This window comes from Serinus canaria, chromosome 6, assembly GCF_022539315.1.
Source record: "Serinus canaria isolate serCan28SL12 chromosome 6, serCan2020, whole genome shotgun sequence".
Taxonomy (NCBI): domain Eukaryota; kingdom Metazoa; phylum Chordata; class Aves; order Passeriformes; family Fringillidae; genus Serinus; species Serinus canaria.
This window is the reverse complement of record NC_066320.1, coordinates 34,718,585-34,726,975: the sequence shown is the minus strand read 5'-3', so window position 1 is coordinate 34,726,975 and position 8,391 is coordinate 34,718,585. Positions and strand designations below refer to the sequence as shown.

The window sequence follows — 8,391 nt, the reverse complement described above, 5'->3', positions numbered from 1 at the left end:
CATGCCATGCCATGCCATGCCATGCTATGCCATGCCATGCCATGCCATGCCATGCCATGCCATGCCATGCCATGCCATGCCATGCCATGCCATGCCATCCCACACACAGCGACAGTGACTGGGCTGAAGGACAGTCCCCCACACCCTTCCCTGCTCGGGATGGCCTCAGGTTGCGCAAAGACCGCGAGTTGCTCGGGACACAGGGCCAGTCCCACGGAGCGAGCCCTGCCCCATTCGTGCCCAGCTGTGCCCCATCCGTGCCCAGCCGTGCCCCAGCCATGCCCCATCAGTGTCCCATCCGTGCCCATCCATGCCCATCCATGCCTATCTGTGTCCCAACCATGCCCCAGCCATGCCCCAGCTGTGCCCCAGCCGTGCCCATCCGTGCCCATCCGTGCCCCAGCTGTGCCCAGCCGTGCCAGGAATCGCCCCCAGAGCCGGCAGTCTGGGCTGTGACTCGGGGGGTGCGGGACACACGCGGAGCTCTGCTCGTCTGGCCTGGGGACGGTCAGGACAGTGCATGGGCAGTGACACGAGGGTGGCACGGTGCCCAGGCAGCTCTGTGGATCACTGCCCTCTCCTTTGTCTTTGGCAGCGCAGCTCTGGGCCGTGTTTCCAGCGGCAGGTCCAGCGCAGCACGGCTGCTCCCAGCGCTCCCTGGGCACCCCCTCCGGGCAGGGGAACCCAAGGGAGCACCGGGCAGGGAGAGAAGGGCTCCAGCCTCCCTTGGCAGGGCTGACTCTGAGCAGTGATACCAACAACCAGTGGGACAACTTTGGTGGAGCTAAAGAAAAGAAAAGTATTTATTAGGTAAACTCAGTCTTCCAGTGGAAAAGCAACGAGGATAGAAACAAAGGAAAAGGAAATGAACACATGTGCAAAAGCTGCTCAGCACCTGTCACAGCCTGGCCATGCACAGCCCAGCATTCTTTGTGTTTTCTCTTCTGTTCCTAGGAAATAGTCTAAATTTTATTTGGTGATTTTCAGAAATCAATACAGCTGTTCATATGAAGGTTCAGTGTGTTAATAAATAAACCAGACAAAGGAAACTCAATAGTGGGCCTTCTCAGTTTCATAAATTCACCTCTGTAGATCTCACTGGTTACAGTCCATCCCAGTCCCAGGCATGCATTCTGTAACTGGGGTCTGAGCCCTGTTACCAGAGGTGGCCTCAGTTCCTGGGACCCCTCTGAGATGTCTCCCTGGAAGCCTTAATGATTTCTGAATAGAAACATGCTGCTCAAGAGCTTCCTTTTAACCCTGAGCCCTTCCAAGAAGTTACTGGACTCCAGTGCAACCTGAAAGCAAAAGGAGATTTTTCTTGTAAGATTCCAGAGAACTTGAATTCTTGCACTTGTATTTCCTGATTTGTTATTTTCATTATTATTTAGTTAATTTGATGATAGATGAAGAAGAACCTACCAGCAGCTCTGCCTTCTGCAGCCCAGGTTTTGGAAACCCCTGGATTTACAACCTGTGGTGTGAGTGACCTGCACCTTAAAGGCAGGAGCCATTCTCCAGGAGCACAGACTGCATGCACAGGCAGCAAGAACTGGCACAGCTCAGTGGAAACCAGCCTGGAAACACTGGGATCCTCAGCTGGGCACGGGGGGCACAGATGACAAACTCTGAAGTGCAGCAGTGCTCGCTCAACTTACCTGGGTACAGATGCACCCAGCTGCCTGCAGAAACTTGTCTGTGGCAGCTGGGGCAGCCACCTCTCTCTCCCAGGCTGTCAGACACAGCCCTGGGCTGGGCTGAAATGGGCTCCTGAGCAGGCTGGAGGGGGCCCACTGGGGCTGGCCAGGGGCACTGGGCTCAGCAGCGCTCACAGCCCCAGGGTCAGGCAGCTTGGAGAGGTTGTTTTACTTCCAGGTTATTTCTGCAAAGTCAGCCCCCAGCGAGGGCTGTGCCCTGGTGCTCTCTGGGCAGGGAAGGGGGGGTGTCCTACACGCTGTGCTGGCAGGAGGTGTCACCTACTCGGGCACCCAGGGCCACCCGGGTGTCTGCTGACCTGTGCTGGAGATGGGAGAGGTGCTGGAAGGGCTGGAGGGGCTGGAGGGGCTGGAGGGGCTGGAAGCACTAGGATGGACTGGAGCCTGGTGCTGTTGGCCTGCTCCTGCCTCAGTTTCCCTCTGCAGCTGCATTGCCAGAAGGATTACTGTCATTTTCTCCATTGGCATGTGGTGACCTGCCTTCAGCAGCGTGGCAAGGAATTAACCCAGCCAGAGGGGAATCTCCCGTGGGAAATGTTGCCATTCTGACCTTCAGTTTTATCCAAAATGAGGGTGGGAAGTGGAGACACGGAGCAGTTTCACAAGACTTCAGCTCAACAACAGCTAAACGAGCTGTCCCAGCAGTTGGAAATCTCAGCATGAAACTCTGATTTAAAATCTTTCATTTCAAATTCCCATTTTAGAAGCACAATTTAGTGAAAGATTCACCCTCCCACTGAAACTATTCCAGGGAGAAATGTTCCACTGACTTTAATACTGAACATAAAGGAGCTTAATATGTAACAACCAATGTGACTGTGCTCGTGTGTGCTGCTCTGCACTGGGAGAGCAGCTATTTCTTACCTGCTTTCCATGAAGTCCCATGCGGAATAAAGTAAATTTAAAGGAAATATGGATGGATGTTATCAGAGAAACCCAGTCTGAGACTCAGATGGACATTGACTTTGGCCCTTTAACAACTCCCATTCCAACCTAATTTGCATTGATCACGAATGTGGAGATGGGTTTGGACCCACTGTGCTGCTCCTGTTTGCAAACAGCCACTTTGCACTTACAAACTGCTGGGTTTTCATGTCCTCAAGGGTAAAAAAAAATAAATTCTGGGAATAAGTTCTGATATATGGATGTTCCAGAATATTCTGGAATAGAATTCTGGAGCAAACAGGCTCCCTGCATCCCTCTTGGCTTGGTTTTTAGTGAGCACCAAACCCACATTTACTATGATTTAAATTGCTGTTCTTTTAAAGCTGATCCAGTGTGGAAGCCAACAGTTCCTCACATCAGCTTCTCTGGCATTTTGTAGAAGTTGTGGTGACAAAACTGTGCCTTGGGATCTTCTCCATGTCAGCCAGAGGGAGCCAGCAGGTGACAGAAGCCTGGAGGGTGTTGGCAATGTCCGGAGCACGCCGGGGCGAGCAGGGCACTGCCCGCAGGCTGGGGCACTGCACGGCAGGGCAGAGGGGCTGAGGGGCTGTGGGGCTGACCCCACCCTGCCTGGGAAGGCTGTCCCCAGGGCGCTGTGCCCTGGCAGTGCCCTCGGGCAAGCCTGGCCCTGCCTCTCCTACCCAACCGGTTTGCAACCAGCAGGGCGAGGGCTGGAAGTGCTCCTGCAGGTGAGCTCACCTGGCACCCCTTGGAAAAACCACTGCCAGTGTTTGATGTTTCCTCCTCACATCCACACTCCTCAAACCCATCCAAAAAAAGGCTATTTGCTTTCTTGATGCTCAAACCCAGCAGAAACAAGAGCATTGAAGGAAAAGAGTGCCCAGCAAAGGGTGCCCAGACAAACCAATCCCTGTGACCTGCACCACAGTGGCAGCAGTGCCCAGAGCTCTGAGCTCCCTGCAGGGATGGACAGACCCTGTCTGTCCCACCGAGCCTCTGGGGCTGGGGCTGTGCCTGGGTCACTGCCCTGAGCTCTGGGGCTGGGTCACTGCCCTGAGCTCAGGGCTGTGCTCCTGGGGCTGTGGCACTGCCCTGAGCCCAGGGCTGTGCTCCTGGGGCTGGGTCACTGCCCTGAGCCCAGGGCTGTGCTCCTGGGGCTGTGGCACTGCCCTGAGCCCAGGGCTGTGCTCCTGGGGCTGGGTCACTGCCCTGAGCCCAGGGCTGTGCTCCTGGGGCTGGGTCACATCTCCTGAGCTCAGGGCTGTGCTCCTGGGGCTGGGTCACTCTCCTGAGCTCAGGGCTGTGCTCCTGGGGCTGGGTCACTGCCCTGAGCTCAGGGCTGTGCTCCTGGGGCTGGGTCACTGCCCTGAGCTCAGGGCTGTGCTCCTGGGGCTGGGTCACTGCCCTGAGCCCAGGGCTGTGCTCCTGGGGCTGGGTCACTGCCCTGAGCTCAGGGCTGTGCTCCTGGGGCTGTGGCACTGCCCTGAGCTCAGGGCTGTGCTCCTGGGGCTGTGGCACTGCCCTGAGCTCAGGGCTGTGCTCCTGGGGCTGTGGCACTCTCCTGAGCCCAGGGCTGTGCTCCTGGGGCTGGGTCACTGCCCTGAGCCCAGGGCTGTGCTCCTAGGGCTGTGGCACTGCCCTGAGCTCAGGGCTGTGCTCCTGGGGCTGTGGCACTGCCCTGAGCTCAGGGCTGTGCTCCTGGGGCTGGGTCACTGCCCTGAGCCCAGGGCTGTGCTCCTGGGGCTGGGTCACTCTCCTGAGCTCAGGGCTGTGCTCCTGGGGCTGGGTCACTGCCCTGAGCCCAGGGCTGTGCTCCTGGGCTGGGTCACTCTCCTGAGCTCAGGGCTGTGCTCCTGGGGCTGTGGCACTGCCCTGAGCCCAGGGCTGTGCTCCTGGGGCTGGGTCACTCTCCTGAGCTCAGGGCTGTGCTCCTGGGGCTGGGTCACTGCCCTGAGCCCAGGGCTGTGCTCCTGGGGCTGGGTCACTCTCCTGAGCTCAGGGCTGTGCTCCTGGGGCTGTGGCACTGCCCTGAGCTCAGGGCTGTGCTCCTGGGGCTGGGTCACTCTCCTGAGCTCAGGGCTGTGCTCCTGGGGCTGTGGCACTGCCCTGAGCTCAGGGCTGTGCTCCTGGGGCTGGGTCACTGCCCTGAGCCCAGGGCTGTGCTCCTGGGGCTGGGTCACTCTCCTGAGCCCAGGGCTGTGCTCCTGGGGCTGTGGCACTCTCCTGAGCTCAGGGCTGTGCTCCTGGGGCTGTGGCACTGCCCTGAGCTCAGGGCTGTGCTCCTGGGGCTGTGGCACTGCCCTGAGTTCAAGGGCTGTGTTCAGTGCCAAGCCTCAGCCCAGGACATGGCAGGCAGGAATCACAGCCACGGGGATGTGCCACTGTCACACTAATAAGGAGATTTCCACAGTCCATTGGAAATGCAGTCAGACAAGCAAGAACCCATCTGGGAGCACCATGAAAACCTTGGGCTCTGGGTAAGGAGTCACAGCCCACGAGCCAAAGACAGGGCCCCAGTGCCTGAACCCTCAGGTTTTACTGCCTGTCACAAGGTTCCCTGCAGGGGCTGGAAGCAGCAGCACTGAGGGCTCAGCAGGACAGGGCTCTGACAGGGAGGGGGTCTCTGAGGGGGAAAAGTGGGGCTGCCTGGGGGTGCAGGGACACAACTGGGTCCCCAGAATGGGCACACACTGCTGGTATGCCTTCAAATCACCGTCCTTAAGGCACATCTCTGGTAAGAGATGTTTCAATAATTCATTACCTGCCATAATTTAAAAATCCCACTCGGAATATGGGGCTGTCTTCCTCTTGTTCAGCTTTTCCACCAAAAGGGAAAAAAAATCACTGTTCTTTTAATTTCAAACACAATCAGTATCAGTCTATACAGTCCAAGGTTCATTGCTTTCAGGCAACCATTCATAAATATTCATTAGAGAATTAAAGAGCTATTAACAAGGGTAACTGTTGAGGAGCATTTTTTAACTGTCTCCCACAAGAAATGAAATTTGCATTTCTCGATGTAGAAACCCACAATGAGCAATGGCTCCTTGCATGACAATAACCATCAGGTAAAAGCCGGTGGGAAGGCAAGAGCGCCCCTATTCCTCCCACCAAGGATGGAGCAGATCTCTGGATCGCTGGAGGGCCGATGGAGGAGCCCTGGCGGTGACCCTGGCTCACTCCATCCCGCCCAGCCCTGACCCCAGCAGCCTGTGCCTGCACTGCAGCAGCACAGAACTCATCTCTCCCCGGCTCTGATTCATCCTGATTTGCATATCATGGTCACTGCCTCCACATTCCCTCCAATTAATTCCCCGGGAGGACGCTTCCCCCTGCCAGCCGTGTGTGATCAGCTCTGCTGATATTTGTGCCAGCCCGAGGCCGGTGTCCGTGTGGGGCCGGGGGCAATGAGGGGATCAGCACCTCTCACCCCAGACACGGCTTTGCTCTGGGCTCTGTCTGCCCCCCTTGCACACAGGGACCTTCCCACCCAGCCACACTCACCTGCCAACACCCCGGGTCCCTGCAGTGGCCCTGGAGCAGGTAGGGGCTCCAGGGATTTTAGCTGAGAACCCAGGCAAGGCTTTCCTAGCTGAAACCAGGGGTCCTGGTGGGAGCAGGAGGAAAATGATCATTTTGGGGCAATGAAGGTGGATCAGCAGGAGGGCTGTGCTGGGGGGCTGCCACCAGCCCCACGAGTGAGAATTGCCCACGTGCTGGCTCTGGGGCTGGGCAGCACCACCGAGGCTGGGGAGCTGCTGGGTTTTCCTGCAGCTGCAGCAAATGGAAGTGCATAAGTGAATCCCAGGGGAGGATCTGTTATGTGAAGCAATTACTTCTCAACCTGAAGGACGAGGCAGGAATCACCTCCTTTTGCATCTCTTATAAAGCACAATTCCATAAGTAATATCAGTTCCTTGGCATTTGTACAGCCAGGCTGTCTGGAAACGGGGAGCCCAGCACAGCCTGAGGCTCCCCTCAGCTGGGGCCATCATGATACACGACATTTTCCCCAATGGATGGGCAGTCACTGGGTTTTGCTCTGGGATTCCGAGATCCTGTGGGTCCAAGGCTCCCACAAAAGGCAGGAGAGTTCTCAGCAGCCTGAATTCATTTGGTTCCAGTGGAGAATTTCTAGGGCTCTGCATGAGGGAAGAAACACTGACAACCACCAAGAGAAGAGGTGCCTTTGCTTTAGGGGTTATTTGATGCTGCAGCCTGTGGCCTTGGGAAGGAGAGAGACACTGGGCTGGTGCCCAAGTTCCCACCAGTGATTTCTCCTTTGCAGGTCTGAACCATCTCAGTGTGGATTGCAGGGGAGGAACAGACCCACTGAGCCAGTCCTGACTCCCAGAACTCCTGCAGGGAACTGAAGCCCCATTCTGCTCCAATCAAATTAGTCACAAGTTATTTCCTCCATCTCTGAACAGGGATGTTTGAAATTGCAAAGTCACTGTGGCCAGGAGCTCTCACATTTTTCTGTAAAACCACAGGGAGCTATGTATCCATGTAGATGTGCATACACATGCACACAAACACTGCTCTGTCTGTGTCTATATATGTACACCCATAAAAATACCTGCACAAGTAAGCTAACCCCGTGCCTGGCAGTGGGGATCATGCTGGGGTGTGGCAGTGCCCAGTGGGTACCTGCTGCTCCACACTGCTGCCGTGCCAACCTCAGCAGCCACGTGCCAGGGCCCTGGGAAATAAGGGATGGATATTCCTCCCTCTCCCAGGCGAGTGACAGGCAAGCAGCAACACACACAAACACTTTGGAAAAAACCCTGTCTGCCCTCGGAGAGTTTTTCAAAGCTCAGCTCTGTGCCTCCATACTCTTGGGGTGACTCTTCCCATGGATCCTGAGTCACTGCCCTGGAACAAAGGCCAGGGGCAAACAGGATGCTGAGGGCTGTCTGAAGTCATACAAGTTAGGAAACATTTTCTGACTTTCAGGAATGATTCATGACTTTTACATTTCTGGGTTGGACATTTTCCTTAGTCACCAGCAGGGTTTCAGTGACAGATGAGCCTCGCAGAGCCTTCAGCTCTCATTTTCACCTCCAGACTTTGAAACTGCATCCCTGAATTATGTGTTATGCAGCTCCTTTTTTTTCCCTCTCTCTGAAGATGTTGTTAATCTGTCTGCTTTTAGCTTGCAGAAAAATCTGAGGCTTGCTGTGACTTTCTCCTCTGTCCCAGGAGGTGGCCAGTGGCCCTTGCAGGGATGCTGTGTCAGGGCAGAGAGGTGGCTCCTGCTGCTGGATCCTGGATGTTTCCTCCAGGCATTGTCTCCTGCAGCCCTTCTCCTGCAAGTAACTACAAAACACAAAGCTAAAAGCAGGAATTAAATTAAACCCAAGGAAAGGTAACACTCAGAGTTAGCTTGATGAAATGTAAAGATTTTAAGAAATATGCATCCGGGGGTTGAAACTAAAGACTAAATATTTGCAAATGTGAGTCACAACTCCCTCAGTCAGCACAGGGACACTGGGAATTGGGATGGGATCAGGATGGGATTGGGATGGGATCGGGATGGAATTGGGATGGGATGGGGATGGGATGGGGATGGGATGGGGATGGGATTGGGATGGGATTGGGATGGAATTGGGATGGGATGGGGATGGGATTGGGATGGGATCAGGATGGATTTGGGATGGGATGGGGATGGGATTGGGATGGGATCAGGATGGAATTGGGATGGGATTAGGACAGATTTGGGACAGCCTGGTGCCCGCCAGCCCCCAGCAGCACTGGAGCAGGTGGCTCC

The 8,391-nt window shown here is 55.7% G+C and overlaps 1 protein-coding gene across 1 annotated transcript in view; it reads right to left on the bottom strand.

Moving 5' to 3' along the window:
* Nucleotides 1–765: 765 nt before the first annotated feature.
* Nucleotides 766–8,391, bottom strand: part of PWWP2B (PWWP domain containing 2B) — a 46,931-nt gene continuing 39,305 nt past the window's right edge. Inside the window, exon 3 of the mRNA XM_050976212.1 lies at nt 766–1,298. The gene's annotated coding sequence lies outside the window, so the exon portion shown is untranslated. The remainder of the gene's footprint in view (nt 1,299–8,391) is intronic.